General features: G+C 40.7%; 1 protein-coding gene across 1 annotated transcript in view; it reads left to right on the top strand.

Moving 5' to 3' along the window:
• Positions 1 to 21912, top strand: part of LOC145439843 (membrane progestin receptor gamma-like) — a 406242-nt gene that overhangs the window by 318506 nt on the left and 65824 nt on the right. The window lies entirely within an intron of this gene.

Here is a 21912-nt window from a genome sequence, read left to right as displayed (position 1 = left end):
TGCCACTCTGAAAAGAAGACGTAATACATCACCTGGTTGTGACAGGATATGTTACAAAATGATTTCAGCTCTTTCCAATGACTGTCTAATTCAGGGGTGGGCAAACTACGGCCCGCGGGCCGCATGCGGCCCGCGACACCGTTCTGTGCGGCCCGCGAGAGTCTAAAGAAACTTTTTTTAAATATTGATAAATACATACTCAATATCGAATTAATGTAGGGACTTGATTAAACTTTTTCTTAGTATATTTCACCATTATAATCTTAAGACAATGGTTCCCAAACTGGGACGCACGCCTCCTTGCAGGTGTGAAGGCATCTGAAGGGGGTGCGAAGCTGAGCTCAACTGTAAAAAATTTTCGCGCTCGGCGCGATTGTAATCCGCTTCATAATTGTTGCTCGGTATTTAGTCAGAATTTCATAGTTACCTGCCATCAAACTATCCGTTAGATTTGCTAGCATCCTGGTTGCGTTTTGTGACATGACGATAAGGGGCCGCGAAATGCTTCAACATCATAAGGGGGGGGGGGGCGTGTCTTAAAAAGTTTGAGAACCCCTATTCCAAGGTAAATACTTCGTTTAATTTCTGGCGCGACAGCCCGATCTCAAGGCCGACGCAGTTTGAAAGGTTTCAACTGCTAAATATCACAGAAATCCTAAACGAGATTGACATAATTCGGACCACGAGTGGGATTTCAGATTGGTCACTCTACTTTAATAATCTCAGTTATGTGCTTATAAAAACCGATTCGCGCGTGTCTTAGGTAGATTCGTTCTCGGTATGCGTAGAATTGGGGTATTTATATTTTATCTACACATAGTAGAAGTGTGTTTGAAGCTAGCATGGTTATGATGCTGTCTGCATTTTGTGTCCTGGAACTGAACCAAAAGTGGAATTAGTAAATCTATGAACAGACCGCTGCTCACAGATTTTCCGACTTTCATCTCTATAGTTTTGACAAATTGGTTATTGAGGTCGACCAGCCGATGAAATCTCGACACTATGTTTCTGACGCGAGTACGATACCATCAAAGCAATGTTTGGTTTGTTTTAAATAAGCACATATATCAACTCCATGTCCTCACTATATTATCAAATACCAATATTGCGTTTCGGTTTATAATCCCAATTTTATAGAGTATAGTGCGGCCCGCGAATGGATTTAGATGTTGAATGCGGCCCGCGAGCTCAAAAGTTTGCCCACCCCTGGTCTAATTAGACTGCTGGACATTTGAACAAATTGTGGATGAGATGTAAATACCCAAATGCATGGAAACATGCCATCGTCATACCAATACTCAAACCGGGGAAACCACCAGAAAATGCTCAATCATATAGACCTGTGTCTCTGACGAGCAATCTGAGCAAAATTATGGAGCGCATGATCGCCAACCGATTACAATGGTGGCTAGAAACAAATAACATTATACATCCAGCCCAAAGCGGCTTCCGCAGAGGTAGATCAACTAGACACAGCATATTGGCACTTCACGATGATGTTTACAAATCGATCTGGAACAAGAGATCGGTGGCCACAGTGTTTCTAGATCTCGAAAAGGATTATGACCGCGTGTGGCGTGAATCACTTATGATAAAATTACGTAAAATCGGATTGTCTGGAAATGTTTTCGATTGGATATGCTCTTTCCTCGTAGACCGCACTTTCCAGGTCCGTATCGGATCCAACCTTTCAGATACCTTTGTCCTCGACAACGGGACGCCGCAAGGCAGTGTACTAAGCCCTCTACTTTTTTCAATATTGGTAACTGACCTCCCCGATAATATTGAGTCAAACATCAATCTATATGCGGACGACGCTTGCGTCTGGGAGTCCGGACTTCAGATTCCTAGTATTTTGGACAAGTTACAATCCTCATTAACGGAATTATCAGCATGGTGCCGGACATGGAGACTGAGCAGAGATGAGCATGAATTAGGATTAGGTTTTGAAAAAACAGGATTTGTGAAATTTTGTCGGATTTGGATTAGACATTTTTTTCAGAACGGATTAGGATTTGGATTGGATTGAACTATTTTCTGGGAGATTGAAATGTCGTGTGGCGAATGGCGACTAACTTTATTCAGATCAGTTATTAATGTACTAAGTTATCTTGAATCAAGTGAATCGTTGGTTGTGAAAGAAAATTTTCGAATCCCTCCATTGCATAAATTAATATTTTTTCTGAATTTCCAGTTGGAATCGGATTAGGATTGGACATGGACTTGAATATGAAAAAGTTATGGATTAGGATTTGGATTTGGATTTGAAGGTTCGGATTTGGATTGGATTAGGACATAGAAATTTCAAATCCGCTCATCTCTGGGACTGAGAGTAAATGTTAACAAATCGGCGGCTATCATCTTTACCAGACGCCGTAAAGTGCCGGGAGTATATCTATTAGGGTTGTCCATAATTTGGAAAATCTCAAAATTTAGGCGTATCCATGTCTCATTCTATAGATCATAGATAAAAAAAAACGTCAATGAACCTGCAATAAGCTCACAGGAAAGTCGTTAACATTTGTCTAAATGCGTTTGAAAGTAGCTGCCGTAGAGTGGGCGTGTCAGCGACCATAGAACGACACTATAGTAATCACGAAATCACGATGTTTGATTGGCTAATCAGCTATGCTTCAATGATCACGAAGTTGGCGGCTTGTTGATCAGCTGGTCAAGGAGTCGGCTGACGGCGGTGAATCTGTAAGTGCATTATAGGTTGGTCCACAACTAATGATTTAGAATTAATTCAGAACTTGTTGAGTTACGAAATACATGATGAACTAAGAACAGCTGCTTCACAATATCTTTAAATACGTGACTGGATGGCTTATTGTGAAGGTAACCGTTGTATCCTGTATGCCTTGATATCATTGATGAAAAGCACAAAAACATGCGGAAAATAGTGTTACGGCGCTTATGCAAGTGGCAAAGGAATTTCTAGTTTCAGAGGGGACGTACCATCATTGAATACAAATATAAAGCTTGACATTGACACTACTTTGTCTGGTCTTATTAGCCTGTTGTGGTGGTACATAATTGAAGTCGTGAATGCTGTAAGGGCTGGATGAATCAGTCATTGATGCTTGGCACTTGGCAGATTCTTGCAGCATATTGAATCATACCCGTAAGTGCTGTCAAAGTCATCAATGATGCCGGGCAAAGAGGTCTAAAGATAAGCGCAGACTATGCTGGTAGGACCAGCAAAAAGACAGGTTGCTTGCATTGCTTAGCATGTCCTTAATGAATGTTAGATCTTTACCGGCTGCATAACGACTAATGCTCGAATCAAACCAGACATGGACATAAAAAGGATGGATTGAAGCGATGTGGTAGTTACACTTTCTTTAAGCTATCTGGTTGGCCCACATATCTTCTGAGCATACAGGATTGTGTCCAGCATCCATCTCACATGTTATGCTGCACCAGTTAGGTGATGTCTAATATGCCATACCTGCAGCCAGAAAAGCAGGACCACTTGGCGTAATCTCAAGCATATCATATAGGTATTTCTTGGATCTATACTTAGTTCTATAAGTTCACAATCATTCGCTGTTTCACCTCTCTCATGCCTGTAAGAGGTTATTGTTGCTCTAAACCTATCGTTACCTAGTTTTAACACTAAAACATTCAATGACCAGATGTCTCATTTTATTATTGAATCACCAATGTACAATGCGCTTACAGAATCATTGCCGTTAGCGATCTCCTTGGACTAATAGAAGCCAGAGATGAGCATGGATTAGGATTAGGTTTTGAAAAAACAAGATTTGTGAAATTTCGTCGGATTTGGATTGGATTTGGATTAGACATTTTTTATAGAACTGATTAGGATTTGGATTGGATTTACCTATTTTCTGGAGATTGAAATGTCGTGTGGCGAATGGCGACAAACTTCATTCAGATCAGTTATTAATGTAATTATGGTTACCAAGTTATCTTGAATCAAGTGAATCGTTTGTTGTGAAAGAAAATTTTCGAATCCCTATATTGCATAAATTAGTATTTTTTCTGAATTTCCAGTTGGAATCGGATTAGGATTGGACATAGACTTGAATATAAAAAAGGTATGGATTAGGATTTGGATTTGAAGGTCGGATTTGGATTGGATTAGGACATAGAAATTTCAAATCCCCTCATCTCTGATAGAAGCACATAATCAGCAAGCCGCTGTGGTGGTGATCATTCAAGCATAGCTGAAAATCCAATCAAGATGCGTGATTTCGTGATTACTAGTCTTCTCGCCGTTCTATGGCCGCTAACACGCCCACTCTACGGCAGCTACTTTCAAACGCATTTAGACAAATGTTAACGACTTTTCTATGAGCTTATTGCAGGTTCATTGACGTTTTTTATCAATAATCTACAGAATGAGACATGGATACGCATCTTTTTTGAGATTTTCCAAATTATGGACAACCCTAATGTCTATCTATAGCAGAGGTCTCAAACACGCGGCCCGCCAGAGCATTTCGTGCGGCCCGCGACGACATTTCAGATTTTCATTAATTTTACAACATATAAGTGCCACATATGTCTTTTCAAATTGTACAGTGAAAATTCCCTCTTAAATTGCTCCGATGGCCTAAAACTATTGATCAAACTTCACTATCCGCGACCATGCAATGCAGTAGAGATACCCTATTTCGCCACATTTCCAATTCATGATGATAAACCCTGACCCTTAGTCGATAGTTGTTTACAGCACTATGCTTAGATGATTCGTGACTGAAATTTGTGAGTTAGACTTGGACGCGACCTTTATTAGAATTACTCAGACTCGGGCTGACTCGACGGCCAAATGAAAATAACCGGAGTGGACTCGAATAGCCGTGACGTGGTTAGAACCATGGACGCAACAAACTATTCGCGTGTCATGGGAATAGTAATAGATCAGAAGGTCGCAGCTTAACATTCGCTAACTAAGCAAGTAGTTATGGCAACCATTGGCAATCTGTTAGTTGCATCTTGGGTCGCTAAACCATGTTAATAATGCCACTTAAAGGTACCGAGTATACCTTATAGTAGTACGCTCCAACGATGTACCGATGTTGTTCGGCGTTCCGAAATTTCTGTAACTATGACACATTCATTAATATATTTATATTGTTATTTTTCTGCTCCAATATTCGAAGTTATTTGACCATGAGCTTAATAACCCACTTATCAGGAGTATACCCGAATCCTGGATTGGGCTGCACTGCTAAACCCCAAATGTTGTGATAGCAGATCAATCTCTATTATCAATCTGTTGAATTCAAAATATTCATAGTAGCTGCAAAATTATAACGTGATAGCTTTTAGGATAACATTATATATTTGTCCGCTCACATGGCGTCTATATCTTATAATTAATATATATCAAATACAACAACACTTCTATTCAAATAGTTATAAATGTGATAATTTTTTTCATGCCATGCCTAAATGATACAAGAGTAAATCACATTTTTATGATGAGTGTTGAATGTCAGTCTGTTGGATTGGCTCACTTTCAATAGGACAATTTCATCCCGCCATATACGGCCTACTTTGAAAGACATGGAATACCCCTATCGATGTTGCGGCCCGCGGCGTCGTCAAAACTGGAAAATTGGCCCGCGAGCGCAGTTGAGTTTGGGACCTCTGATCTATAGAGAACGCGAGTCTCCCAGTAAAAAAGGAGCAGAAATATTTAGGTATTACCTTCGACTCTCGCCTCAGTTACCGAACTCATTCGCGCATGGTAACAGAACGATGCGCAAAACGAATTAACGTTTTGCGATTGCTGTGTGGTACGACTTGGGGCGCCTCAACGACATGCCTTCTCTCACTGTATAGGACTTTAATATGTCCAGTTATAGAATATGGTTTTGAAGCATATTTGATGTCCTCAAAGGCCGTTACACTGACCATCCAGAAAATGCAAAATACAGCCCTCAGGATACAGTGTTGGGATGACTCGAGTCATGACTTGACTCGAGTCAGACTCGAGTCACCTTTTTCGAATGACTTGACTTGACTCGAGTCACTCTGCTAAAATGACTTGACTTGACTTGACTCGACGTATCAGAAATATGGATTGACTCGTGACTCGGAGCAAAATTCACGAGTCAATTTCAAGTCATCAAGTAATTGGTGTCGATAAAAATTACTGAATCTTGCATATGTTCGGATAGTTCCGAAACGCTGGTGTAACCGTGAAAGCGACTAATCATTTAATGATCGTGCGTTTTACTGAGTCTCCATTGTTCCCTCACAAATAAATTGACCGCAAATGAAGTGATCGAAGCTTACAGCTTATACGTTGTCGTAAATTAGTATAGTAAAGTAATTAATCTCTGTTTTCACCTCCAAACCTCTTGTTTTATTGAAATTGAATTCGAATATAGTTTATACAGTCCTCAACCATTGGCACAGGCTCGAATTGTATCATACCGATTTGTAAATGGGTAATGTGAAGTGCATCCTATCAATTCGTATCTATTCTCTATTTTGACTGGTAACATATAAACTGTGGTTTAGCAGTTGTACGTATAGGTATATGTGAGCGATACAGCTTCTTCTTGCGTGTATATTTAACTCTGTATTCGTTAATCAGTTCATAATGAATGACCACTCAATCTGTATTTCAGACAACTAGCAAAATGCAATGACGGTATCATGCCCCATACTTCGAAAAGGCAACTTGACTTGAATTGTGACTTGACTCGTGACTTGACTTGACTTGACTCGACTTGACTCGAGTCACCTCCAAAAATCGAGTGACTTGACTTGACTCGAGTCACCTTTGAAAATCAATTGACTTGACTTGACTCGAGTCAAAATATGCAATGACTCGTGACTCGAAGGCAGTGTCTTGATCCCAACACTGTCAGGATATGCACGGGAGCGATGACCACGACGCCCGTATACACGCTGCAGCACACCTGTGGCGAAGCTCCAATACATTTACGGCATTACCAGGCGTGCCTGAATTTCCGCGCAACAATACTGTCACAAAATAGCAACCCCTGTGAATCACTGGTTGAAGAAGCCTGGCAAGAGATCTTTCCAGATTCCGCAAATTTTATTACATTTAATATGCTTACTCGGAACTCGGAAGATGCCCGAATCGAAAACATTGGGCCATCGACTATAGCCCCGTGGGAAAACCCTGGGTATACTGTAGACCTAGACCTTTCCATAGTGATCAAGAAATCAGAGCACCCAGAAATCATCAGACAAACCTGTGAAGAATATATATATTCCACTCACAGGGATAAATTACACGTATATACGGACGGTTCAAAGACCGTAAATGGGTGTGGGGCTACTTTTTATATTAAATCTTCCGATATGTCGCATAAAACCGCCCTTGATTGCAGGATATCCATATTAACGGCAGAGTTAGCCGCTATATGCGAAAGTCTTAACTGGTTAATTGAAGCCGCGCGCCAAGGATCCACATATACTTCCGGAATCGCAATTCTATCAGATAGTTTGAGCGCATTAACTATTTTGAAAACCGGCAACACCAGCCATGTTCGCTCCCTGGTCAATGATATTTTTAAGTCTTTCACAAAGCTGGATAGTGTTGGAATAAATATGACGTTTCTTTGGATTCCAGGTCACTGTGGAGTTGGATTCAACGAAGTAGCCGATGAATTAGCAAAGGACGCTGCGTCGTCTTCAACTACACGAATAATCAGAGATATCCCGCTCTCCCGACAAGAAGCCAAAACAATTGCCAAAGAACTAACTCGCCTAAAATGGATTGACGAATTTGCCACAAATGGATCGGAAAATCTCTACAAGAGAATACAAGCAGCACACGGGATTTCTCCGCTGCTAGGGCTCTCCAGAAAAGAAGCATCGATACTGATACGACTTCAGACTGGGCATTGTAAACTTAACGCCTATTTACTAGGGATGGTGTGAACCTCTGAAAGGTTCAGGTTCGTGTGAACACGAACCTTTTTGAAAGGTTCTGTGTGAACGCGAACGTGAACCTCATGACGTCACGTGACGTCATATTGCTAATTACAACCCTACATTTCAATGAAGTGATATCCTATATTAATGTACACGATACCTAGCGACGACCCGGCCACATAATGACACAATGCTGAAGTACATGTTGGAGTTTGAAACGTCGCTAAATTTATCAACTGAGGCAATCAAATGATATAATACTCCCATAAAATCAATATCATCCGTCGGTTTGCCAACAATTTCGACGACGAGTTGGCAGGGAATATAAGCTTACGCCTCAATGGTCTTGGCCAGACCGGACAATGTATTCGGCATCTGAGTATTGCTACATTGATATTGGGCAGAGTGTAAAACAGGTTTCTATACTTGCTACCGATATTAGGCTACGTCACAAGCAGTGTTCCCTCTAATTTTTGGCGAGTCTGAGCACACTCACCAACTTGCTGCGCAGACCCTTGGAAAACAGTGCGTAGCGACTAGAAAAAAGGTCATCACTTCGGATTTTTTGTGCGCAACTTAGATTTTCTGTGCGCAGAGACCGTGTCAGCACTGCGCATTTGCACTGCGCTTATAGGGAACATTGGTCACAAGTTATACAGCCGTACCCAACACCTCAATCGCACGGATTTGGTTTTAATGATGCAGTAAACCTATGAAGTCAGGATTGAACCCGTACGCCTGCTAGATTTGTTACATCAAAAAACGATATCAATCTCATTGATTGGTTGAATAAGCATCATTCACTGACTACGTGTACTGCATGTCGCTCGTGATGTTGTGTGATTGCGGTTCAAGCTCACAGCAGAGAGTCACTAAATATTCACAAACGGAACGCTGGATATTTCAAGCAAACTTTTGTAATAAAGCAAGTAGAATCTCTGAGATTGTCAAGGTGCATGCTCGTTTTGTGTTGATTTTTTATGCTTCCAGCGTCATAAATAGAGTGGCCCGCAGGTGAAATGCAATAAATTCGAACCAAAAATGTCATAATGAAGTGAAAATTGTAATACATGAAAAAGGTTCACAGTGCAGAACCTACCAAGGTTCTGTTGTGAACGCGAACCTCTAAATTTCCGAGGTTCACATACAGAACGCGAACGTGAACCTCAAGTTCACACCATCCCTACTATTTACATCGCTTAGGTTATCACGGCAATGGTCTTTGTACGACATGTGGCGTGTCTGAAACAGTGAAGCATTTTTTGCTTCAATGCACTCGCTATAATGTGCAGCGAAATTATTTATTGGACATAGCAGAACGAAACCACGTACCCATCGATATTGTAGCTCTACTCGGCAACCCCTACAGCTACACCATTGTACCAGTCATTGAATCTGTGTTTTTAACCGAGAGACAGCTTTAATCTAGTAGAGAATATAGACTAACAATATTTAGGTTTGGTGCAAAAAACCATAGTTGCTAAGCACCACAATCCCCATATACATACATACATACCAGTAAGAATACAATTGATCTACTGTCAAAACTACAATATCAGGCTCTCCGTATCATTGCTGGGGCCCCAGTTGGGCCTGGATCTGCGAACAGGTCGATACTCAGAGAATTTTGGTGTTTTGAACACACAAGACACGAGTGAGCTGGATATTTGCAAGTTTATTTATTAGTTCAAATGCGGTCACTCTGCAAAATTCATTGACTTCTTCCATTCGGGATCAAAAGCGCGACAGTACAACACACGCTAATCCCTGCCATCCAATTAGGATACGATCGCCACGAATTACAAAAAGACGAATCGTTGTATTAAGTTTGTCGGACACTATTGTGGAACAGTATTTGACCGGCCATCCAACAGTCTTTTGGCATGTCCACATTCATACGCAAATACTAGAAGATTAAAAAGAATGAAAGCGCTCAAGATTACCGGATCATGATCGTAGATATTGAATCCGCCTATACAGCCCCATACCATTTAATTTCCATCCCTTGCCATTTTATAGTATCTTGTGTTACTTTTATTTCAGTGTGCGCGCCTCTTATTTACATGCTCCACTACAGTGCTTTTCAACCTCTTTGAGCAACATTCGCACTAATTTTGCGAAATAAATTTCATTCACAGTACAAACCGACCAAAACTTGTTATACAAAAAGAAGGTGAAGATTAGGGCTGTTCAAAAATAACTGTTTTCCCCGGATTTCAGCCATTCGCTGGCTAAATTGCCAGGTTACCCTAAAAAACGCTGCACACCAAATTTGGTTCAATTCTAACAAGTATAAGACTCCGCAGATCCAATTAAAAAGTCCAATTATTAGAGGAAAATTAAAAAAATCTGATTTTTATGTCAACCCCATGAAATTGTTGAGCTGTCTTTAAATACGATTCAAAACAAATTTGACTAAATTCTAACTGGTGGTGGCGGAGTTATTTGAGTTTTTCGTTGATAATTCTCGGATTATCCACCAATTAAGGATGGTGGTGCATGGTGATGATTATTTTCCGATCCACACAATTGGCTATCGGTGTTTTGCTGATGACGAAATTGCGGGAATGACGAATACTCACAGTACAGTAATTACGGAGTAAGCGCGGCCTATCCGACCTAACTAGGCTTGGCGGCTATATATGAACATGGTTAGTTATAAAAGGTGGTGCCAACGAGGCAACAATTCTTAATTTTGCGAGCGATTACCGTAAAACTATGTGACTTCAGCCATTGGTAGTAGCATAGTATCTTATGAAAAACGTAGGATCCGGTGGCGAGACAGCGTAGTGGTATAATCCACAGCTGTAACACCAATGGTTGAGGGTTCGAGTACGACCGAGGTCAACTCCATAATTCCTAAGTGTTGGAGGTTTATCTAGGCTCCTCCTTGCCATCTCATCTGTGTTAGCGGTATCTTATGAAAGCCTAGAAATGGGCCGTGCTAAAAGCTAAGGAATAAAAACGAAGAAAATTGGCCTGGTTTAAATGATCATAGTAGTCGACACACACCATGTATACCTCAAAACAAACAAACAAGCATCGGAGCCGGAGCTACTTTTCAAACAACCGGCTCCGGCTCCACTAATTTTATGTAGAGCTCTAGGACTCCGTCTCTTTGCTCCGGCTCCGGCTCCACCAATTTTTTGTAGAGCTCTGGGACTCCGTCTCCTTGCTCCGGCTGCAAAGTCCTGCTTATATCTTATCCATTGCTCAACATGACGGGCTGACGGTGTTGGGGACATCGTCGTAATGACGGTTGCAATGAAAACTTTCACGTGCAAATTATTCATTGTAAACATCAAGTACATGGAATTTGAATACGAATTCAGCATTGATCAAACAAGAAGAACAGAAGACCAACGTGAAAAGAATATTACTGACGGAATTTGATAAGTGGCGGCTCACGATAAAACCCGCCATAATCGTCCCAGAGCTGCATTCCAGTATGCTTGACAGTAAAATCTACGCTTGTATAGAAGAGAACTTAATAATGCGATTTCTTCGTAAAGGCATGCGAGACGACGCGAACAATGAATTTCCTTTTATAATCGTGTCACGTGCGGAACGTGATGCATGTGCTGATGCGCAATGTGCAAACTGAATGGTCCATGGTATGTATGGGAACTATATGACTCTCACGCGATTGTGTGAGGTGACGTTCTCACCTAATCCGCCAAAAAATAATTTTAGGATTCCCGATGCCAGCAGGCCTTGTTAATGATGACTTTGTGTGGTTTCATCGATGGTGAATGGAATGTAAAATACGATGTATTGCAGCCTTCATCACTACTTTTATTCTTCCGCTCTAACATTTTCAGCCAGAAACGAATGGCGATAACAATTAAAATATCGCTTGAGTATGTCGAAAATACACGATAGAATTCCTGCCGACCGCGCACTGCGCTAATCCCATACCAAATCACCTCAGACAAAGAGAACGACTGGAACCCAACGTATTTATCTTCATCACCAAGCTTTCGAAATTCTCACTTGTCAGAGCGGTCTTGTTCTCAGAATACCCGTTTTGCGTTAAAGAAGCGTGAACAGAGATAAAAACAACTTCTCATAAATCATTGATTATACCGTGAAAAGTATGCATTTTGTGAGTGTTTATAGTGTGTCGTCGAGTCAGAGCTTGCGTCTGACATTTGCTGGAAATGTTATATAGGCTGTAGCACGCAACGGTAACTGGCCTTGACTATGCATGTTGTACTAGCCAGTGGTCTCAAACTCAAACGTGCTCGCGGGCCATTTCTTAGTTTGTGATGACGCCGCGGGCCGCAGCATCAGTAATCGGGATATTCAATATATAGGTTCCAACTAGGCCTTATTTGACGGGTCCTTGCAGACAGGCATTCAACAAACATCGTGGAAATGTGATTTATTGTTGCATTATTCACGCTAGACACGAAATAAAATCACATTTTCAAATATTTGAATAATATTTTTTGTGCCGGGCATAATTTCTTTAATTATTAAGTTATAGACATAATACGAGAGGATGCATCATGACCAATGTTTCCTCTAATTTTTGACGAGTCTGCGAGACTCACAAACTCACTGCGCAGACCCTTCGACAACAGTGCGTAATGACGAAAATAAAGGTCATCACTTTGGATTTTTTGTGCGCAACTTCGATTTTCTGTGCCCTGAGACCGTGTCAGCACTGCGCATTTGCGCACGTGTGCAGCTTAGAGGAAACAGTGATCATGACATCGTAAAACTGTCGGGTTATAATAGTGCAGCTAGTGGACTTTTGACGTGCCACAACTTAATGTAGGCCTAGTATATTTTAAAATACACTGAAGATTGATCTGATATCAGAGCATTTGAGCGGTGTAGCCTAATCCTGGTTTTGATAAAGTCGTGATAAATACAGGCTATTGTTATTGTCATTGCCAAAGTCAAATTGAATTAGCGGTAAATTTTGCCTTCGATTATTATTGAAACATATCAATAACAACTTGAATATAATAATTATTGAGCCATAGTAATAGCATTGCTTCTTAGTCTTTGATGTCGTTGATAAAGAGTATGTTCCTGGTGGGAATGGCCAGATTTTACTCTCTCTCCTGTGTTATTAGTAATACCATAGTCGTTGCTGGATTGACATCCTCACCAAATCGGAAAATTACCGGAGACCGCAAAATGCAACTTACATAATTACAATGTTATTATTAAGGTAATGAGTAATGTCAAAAAAAGTCGAAATGAGGACAAATTGTAGCGTTAGGTCAAAATATGTCAAAATTGTAAACAAAGTCTACATTTTTTACAACCTGCATTTCGTTTCCATCGTAGATTTCGCACTCTCGGGGAACTTATCATTTGACATTTTACAGTTTGTGGCCTACTTTATAGACTTACCGTTGTAGACGACCCATTGTCTGCTCATTGTGAATCATAAACATTCACATGAAACAAATAGGTCGATATGGTGTTATGCTCAACGTACCGCAAAATCCTAACTGAAGCGTGGGCATTGCATGGTTTTTATATCAAGAAGCGCATTGTGAAAAATTATGATGTAGACACCATTGTCAGAATGACGCAACACGGTGTGTCACCAGCAGTGTACGCACGCATAACTTCCGTGTTGTCGGCCAACAACTGCTAATGATGAACGTTCTTTCTCCGTTCTTGGCAAGCTACTTAGTAAAGACGGACACTTTCTACCCGAGGATGTAGGAAAGTATCTTTCGTTGTACTACAACAGATTTTAATTATTTCCATCATAATACGTGATGTAACTTAACTGGAATTCTTCATGGGGCCAGATTTCGTTAAAATCAAGTTTTTTCATGAACAAATTTGTCAGTTTTTGAGTCCAAAAAGTTTTTCCAGGCCGAACTACTTTGTAAGAACAGACAGTTCGAACCAGAAATGAAGATAAGTAGTACAATTCCAACATTATGTGGGAAAACACCTAATTTGCATACGTTTGGTCAAAATTTAGTTTTTTAAGGTAAAAAAAAATTGCGCTAGTTATTATGGATATTGAAAACGAAGCAATGTCGAACTTATCACCTTGTCGGTCTGGAGAGTTCCATTTAATGATGCCTTTTTTTATATCAGATACTTATACGTGGTACTATTGTATTTTGAATAGGGCGAATCTCCCCATTGTGTTTGTCTGGCTGCCTTCGAAAGAAATTCGACGATATTGTTTGCTACAGCCTCTAGCTAGTCTAAAATAGTGCTATTTAGGTGTCGCATGATCGCACCGTCGGAATTTTACAAAGTTTATGTAAAAGTCTCTTTAGCATACGCATATAACTTCTCCGAAACGACTCGTAGGATACTTTTGAACGATTTCGGGTAACAATTGCACCATTGTTACGTACGTCTAAAGTGAACCATATGAAATCTCTATTATGACACAATGCAGAGAATTACGTGGCAAACTTTTAAATCGGTTTAAAATTTGATACTTTATTTCCCTAATTAATGTATAATCGTCCATGCAACTCTTTTCATTTTGTAATTGGGATAAAAAAATGAATTCAGTTGTTGAACCGGCTAGAACAGTGGTTCACAACCTTTTTTTAGACACACACCTCTTTATGATAATGAAAGATTTCGCACCCCCCTTATCGTCATATCACAAAATCCCATCGGAGTGCTAGGTCACTGCTAGCAACCTTAACAGATTGTTTGATGGCATGGAAAGTCATGACTGTTGATGAGAGAATTAAAAAATATGAAATTCGGTCTATATATAGAGAAACGCGTGAATTGGAGGTAAATCGCGAAAGAATTTTCAGTTGACCGCTTCTTCGCGCCCCTTCAAATGCTTTCACGACCCCCTCCCCCAAATAGGGCGCGCTCCCCAGGTTGGGAACCACTGGGTTAGAAACTAGCCACGGACCGGCGGTTGAATACCACTGGTTCATCATGTTCAGTGAATCATCACGCAGGGTTCAATGTGTTTCGCCATTTTTCACCAGATTACAAAATCACACATACGTGTTTTATTGTACTGATACCATGCTGAGCACAATCCAGTACTGAGTGGTGTTACAACATCCTGCTTTAGCCGTACGATAATGTAATGATTATACAAACAGCTGCAACACGCACCATATTCTTTTGCGCATAGGTCGATTCAATTATAAAATGGAGCTTGAAGGGATGATACCTACCCGGGGGTTCGGAATCTCTACATTCAGTATAGTCATCGTTCAGTAGGGATAATTCGGACGTTTTGTTTACATTCATGTTCGATATGCAAGCCTCGATATTAGACATGAGTTTGTGTTCGCAATTGATCCTAGCTAGGTTCTACAATGTCAACATCATTGTCAGATAGTAGAAATTTACAGTATTCCAAACAACTTTTGGCAAAAACTCTTGAATTGCAACTTTGTATGATGTCCCTATATGAAAGTGACTTCAAGAAAGGAATATGAGCACAAAATTGAAATAAATCAATCATAATAGAAAATTTTGTAAGTAGAATTATAGAGCATATTTCGTTTGAAATATCACACTATTTTGGTTGGGTGATCCTATATTTTTACCCAGTGGCAGAATTAGTTATTCGTGATAACAACGTAAATTGCATTTGGGTTCCGCGGCACCATATTGCTCATAAGCTCAGAAGATTATATGAGCAGCATGTTTTTTTGTGTGGGCCGACCCAGAATCTTATCCGAGTTTAGAATGAAATGAAGATCAAATCATGCATGAAACAGTTATAGTAATAACTCATCATCGGCTATCAAAAACACAGTGATATTGACCATTATGAATTGTATCTTTAAACGGTAACTAGACGATGTATTTTGATCAAATCACACAGTTGTTTTTATTGCGAATGGAGTATCGTAATCTGTACATCAAATATTACTAATATCCCCATCGACAAGATGTGTAATAGCATTATAGATCGGGGCTAGGCGACCGACCAAGCCGATTCAATACTACGGCAAATGGGTAAGACACACGGTGAAAAATATAGAGACTTCTCGCTATGGCGTCGAATTCACGTTCACCAAAAGTTACCGACCCCTGTCGCAAATGATGATCAATGAGCATGCTGAGCATTATTCGACCATACTTCATAGATGTGAATAGAAATGTGAAATATGTGCATGATAGTTAAGACGGAAAGTAGGCCTATATATCTAAATGCGTCCTCGTAAATAGACAAAATCACGGTCTTACTATAGATAACTAACCTACGCATATGATGGGCAACACGTGACGCACGGTCGAGTGATGCGAAAACGGCAGATGTGTTGTCGCTTCATAGCATGAAACGGGAGCGTAATTGCTAATCCCATGGATGACGACCGGAGCGCTCAGATTAAATAAAGTTGATCTTATTTGAAAGCTACAGTCGCGCTGATTCTGATGATATACATTAAGCCAGTGGCGGCTCGTGACAATATCGGGTGGTGGGGCAAGGGCTGCGAGCGACTTTTATCAACATGACGTCACAATGGCGTTTTCCAACGTAAAAAAGTAACTTTATGATGGTCACATGAATTTCCCGACAACAGTGATTTTAACGTAGGTGCCGCGAGAGGTTTGCCAGTGAGCCGTGACTTGAAGTGTGGTAACAAATGTTTTATTCATTTATTTTTAATCAAAGGATTATTTTACAAAATGTACGTGAACTAAGAATCGTCCCTATGCCACGAATCAAGTATCAGGTCATCCTTAGTAGCATGCGTTTTGATTTCATGGTAGAGTTATAGATTACGCAAATCGATAGACCCTAAAATCCGACCGTCACCCCAAATTCGAAATCCGGATCCAGTCCGGCCAGGTAAAAAAACATTGAAATCCTGCTCCTGCTCCTGAACCGGACTGTGGCCATCTCTGGTTACGACCAGGTGATAATAGGCAACCAAAGCGGAGGCACCCGGCGTACGATTGGATCAATAGACTGATGGACAACTTCTAGACCTCTCATTTTCGCTCTAAAGGCAACTGCGTAAACTACGTACGGAATAAAGATTCAATACGATTCATGTTCGCACTTGACTTGCCCTGACTAATTCCAATGACTAGAACTCGAGAGATTGCGTAAGCCTAACTGGAAAGGTCAACGAGTTCGGACACATACGCAATTGTTATCTCATAGATTGGGCCTGTCATATTGAATCCAGAACATCAATTTGAATGGTCTTTGAAGAACTAAGGACAGCAGCCTCGGAACTTCGGTCTCGGAACAACGTAGGACATTTTGGCCTTGAAACTGGAGACTGTGACACAACACATACGGCTCACTGTCTATAAGTCTGCTGCGAAATCGCCGTTGGAAAATATCTTAATATATAAATACATGAATAAAAGCCGTAACTTAGTATACTGTTACAAGAAATCATCGAGAAGTAGCATACGTAATCTCATAACCCATTCCGGTATGGTACACTGTCAAAATCAATGCAAACAGACGAACACCGAACTTTGAGTAAAATAGATCGAGGAATAGGCTGATCGAATGATCAGCTGTTAGCCGACATCGAAAATGAAATAGCTATCGCAATTGACAGGGGATTGTAAGCAAATGGTTTGAAGGCCACAATTTCACAGTGAAATGGACATTGGCGAACATAAAATTATGCGAATACTTGAATGCAAACCGAGAATCTTGGCTAGCTGTTTCATGCGATCATCGAGATATACCATTGGAAATATCATCACCGATCTCGTTATGGAACGCAGACTATAGATTAGCACAGACCGACACCGGCTTTTGCGTGAGATCCGCAATGACGTAGGTAGGCTAAGTATCAGATCAGCGCGCATCTCTACCATACTCGACCTCGAAAACGAAATAACTGCCTCAATCATTGAGTGTCAACTTTAAGACTTGGCACCGCGTTCGATACTAAAATCAAGACATACCGTGTGAAAGCTCATGACAGATCGAGGTATGGAACATCGTTAAAATCAATAGAGACCAATAACGGCTTTTGCGTAAATTTGTTGGCGATAAATGAAGAGTCAGCTCTTACTCGACTTTGGAAACGAAATTACCACCCACATGGTTCAGTGACAAACTTAAAACTTGTTACATCGGTCGATACTAACACTTACCGTGCCAAATGTCATGACCGATCTCGGTATAGAACATCGTCAAAATCAATGGAGACCAATACCGGCTTTTGAGTAAAATCCGTTTGCTGTACTATGTACATGATAGATCAGCACACACTGAACTTCGGAAACGGAAATACTACCATTATCTTTAAGTAGCAAGCCTAAAACTTGGAGCAGTGTTAAATACTACCTTCACGACACATCATACCAAGTTTCAAGAATTATCATGGTGCGAAACACCGTCAAAATCGACCTATACCAGCAAAGGTCGACTCAACGCATATTACGGTAACCGAGTTCAGATATAGATACGATTGTTACATCACACCTTAGGGGCGAGTAGGCATATTTGCCCCGGTTGCTCGGCCATTTTACGAATAGGAGAGAGCTTCTTGGAGGTACAGAACTTCAATATACAATTAAATAGTATATTCATATTGAAATGAACCCGAATATTTTCGGCTGACACTCGTCAGGGGTAATCGTCAGCAACTAGTAGAGAATTGGAAAGAACATTGTATATCAACAATCGTATCACAAAATATAACGTCACCAGCATGAAATTTCGAATGAGAGAGCGTTCAATGTACTATTTTTAGGTGATACACGAACTCCTTTTGTTGACAGAGTTTTGGTTGGTGTATTTTGATAAAATTTGTTGGTATTGCGCTTTTCAACTAATACGTCCAGAAATGATAATGAGTTATTGCGTTCTTTTTCTATTGCAATTCACAATAGAAAAAGAACGCAATAACTCATTATCATTTCTGGACGTATTAGTTGAAAAGCGCAATACCAACAAATTTGAAACGTCTGTTTTCAGAAAACCGACATTCACAGGCCAATACCTTCGCTGGAATTCATTTAGTCCTCGGCGCAGAAAAATTAACCTCATAGGCACACTCGTGCATAGAGCGCTGATGATATGTTCGGGTAACAAACTGAGTTTAGAACTTGACTACATCCGAAAAATCTTACTTGATAACGGTTACCCTGAACACGTCATCAGCCGCGGCATGGAGAGGAAATTAACGCAATTCAACGCAGAAAAACGAACAGAGCTCACCGCACGAACAATAAAAGATGTATATATCCATCTACCTTGGATTGGCCCCATTTCCACCCGCTTTGAAAAACAATTGATTTCTGCTGTCGGTAAATGTTACGATACAGTCAAAACCAATGTGATTTTTACAACAACACAACTGCTCCCTTCAACACGCAAAGACGTGCTTCCTGCACTTCAACAAAGTAATGTAGTGTACGAATATAGGTGCCACCGTGATTGTGGCTACGTGGGAAGAACGTCAAGACGTCTGCAGGACCGCATAAACCAACATGTCCCCAGATTTATCAGAACACGTGCGTCACGCGATGTGAAAAGCTCACCCTTAACTCATCTACTTAAAATTGATGCTGATCGATCAAAGGCAATTAATTCTGCCATCGGCAAACATCTGTTGGATAATCCGATTTGTGCGAATAATTATCGAGACGACCGATTTCGAATCGTAGGTCGAGGCCGTTCACAATTCCATTTGTGTGCCTTGGAATCAACTTTTATCAAAATACACCAACCAAAACTCTGTCAACAAAAGGAGTTCGTGTATCACCTAAAAATAGTACATTGAACGCTCTCTCATTCGAAATTTCATGCTGGTGACGTCATATTTTGTGATACGATTGTTGATATACAATGTTCTTTCCAATTCTCTACTAGTTGCTGACGATTACCCCTGACGAGTGTCAGCCGAAAATATTCGGGTTCATTTCAATATGAATATACTATTTAATTGAATAGGAGAGAGTAAATCACCGTTTCTTTATTGTTCGCGGCTTTGAGAGAATAGATAGTGAAAGCTTGTTATGAGCGCTACCGGGGCAAGCCCCGGCTAGGCATTCACAAAGCGAAAACACAGAAGAGAATTCGATTTTCGCAGAGACTTCGCTATGTATGGGCGTTTGCAAGCGAAAGCACAAGAAGAACGCGGGTTTCGCTGTGATCTCGGTATATATTGATTGCTGTGCGTCTATAAATGGTTAAATTGTTATTGAACAGAATTTTAGGTGGGGCAATGCCCCAGTTGCCCTATAGGACGAGCCGCCACTGCATTAAGCTTTCATCAAGGAAATGGAACCACCCCGAAATAGCCTTCAAAGTCTGAAAATCGGCATTGTTCTAAACAATTGCAACGGCGCAGCACAATGACCATAACAACGGTCCGTGCGTGGTTGCGATTGTTTAGAACAATGCCGATTTTCACATTTTGAAGGCTATTTCGGCAGATTTGTTGTCGCTTCATAGCATGAAGCGGGAGCGTAATTGCTAATCCCATAGATGACGACCCGAGCGCTCAAATTAAATAAATTTGATCTTATTTGAAAGCTACAGTCGCGCTGATTCTGATAATATACATTCAATTTTCATCAAGGCAATGGAACCACCCCGAAATAGCCTTCAAAATATGAAAATCGGCATTGCTCTAAACCAGGGGTGGGCAAACCCCATGCGGCCCGCAACACCGTTCTGTGCGGCCCGCGAGAGTCTAAAGAAACTTTTTGAAAATATCGAATTAATGCAGGGACTTGATTAACTTTTTCTTAGTATATGTCACCATGATAATTCTAAGACAGTGGTTCTCAAACCGGTGGGCGCGCTCCCCTTGGGGGTGTGAAAGCATCCGAAGGGGGCGTGAAGCTGAGCTCAACTGAAAAATTTTTCGCGCTTCGCGCGATTTACTTCCAATTAAAAGTTTTTGCTCTTTATTTAGTCTAAATTACATATTTAAAAATCTTTAATCCACAGTCGTAACCTTCCATGCCATCAAACTACCCGTTAGGTTTGCTAGCATTCTGATAGCGTTTTGTGATATGACGATAAGGGGGCTCGAAATCTTTCACCATCATAAGCGGGGGGGGGGGCGTGTCTTAAAAAGTTGATCTAAGGTAAATACTTACTGTCGCAGCGGGATAGCTGCCACGAGATTGGCATAATTTGGTTCACGAGTGGGATTTCAGATTGGCCACTCCATTTTTAATTATTTCATTGTTGTACTTATAAAAAACGATTCGGCCGTGTCTTAGGTAGATTCGTTGTCTGTATGCGTAGAATTGGGGTATTTATATTTTATCTACACATACTACAAGCGTGCTGTTTAAAATGAAGCTAACATGGTTATGATGCTGTGAGCATTGTGTGTCCTGGAACTGAACCAAAAGTGGAATTAGTAAATCTATGAACAGATCGCTGCTCACAGAATTTAATTTCAATCCTGTTCTAAGAATCGGGCCAACCGACTTTCATCTCTATAGTTTTGACAAATTGGTTTTTGAGGTCCGCCACATTATGAAATCTCGCCACCATATGTTTCTGACGCGTGTACGATATCATCGAAGCAATAATGTTTGGCTTGTTTTAAATAAGCACATATCGGGGCCTACGATATCGTGGGCCCCGCACATATATTATCTCTATGTCCCCACTATAAAATCAAATATCAATATTGCGTTTTGATTTATAATCCCAATTTTATATAGTGCGGCCCGCGAATGGATTCAGATGTTGAATGCGGCCCGCGAGCTCAAAAGTTTGCCCACTCCTGCTCTAAACAATCGCAACCACGCACGGACCGTTGTTATGGTCATTGTGCTGCGCCGTTGCAATTGTTTAGAACAATGCCGGAACTCATTCAGTCCTCGTCGCAGAAAAATTAACCTCATAGGCACCCTCGTGCATAGAGCGTTGATGATATGTTCGGGTAACAAACTGATATTAGAACTTGACAACATCCGAAAAGTCTTACTGGATAACGGTTACCCTGAACACGTAATCAGCCGCGGCATAGAGAGGAAATTAACGCAATTCAACGCAGAAAAACCAACAGAGCCCACCGAACGAACAGTAAAAGATGTTTATATCCATCTACCTTGGATTGGCCCCATCTCCACCCGCCTTGAAAAACAATT

This window comes from Botryllus schlosseri, chromosome 5 (assembly GCF_051294905.1).
Source record: "Botryllus schlosseri isolate E-star chromosome 5, Bs_hap1, whole genome shotgun sequence".
Classification (NCBI taxonomy): Eukaryota; Metazoa; Chordata; class Ascidiacea; order Stolidobranchia; family Styelidae; genus Botryllus; species Botryllus schlosseri.
The sequence above is the reverse complement of the archived record's forward strand: the minus strand, read 5'-3'. Positions and strand labels throughout refer to the sequence as shown.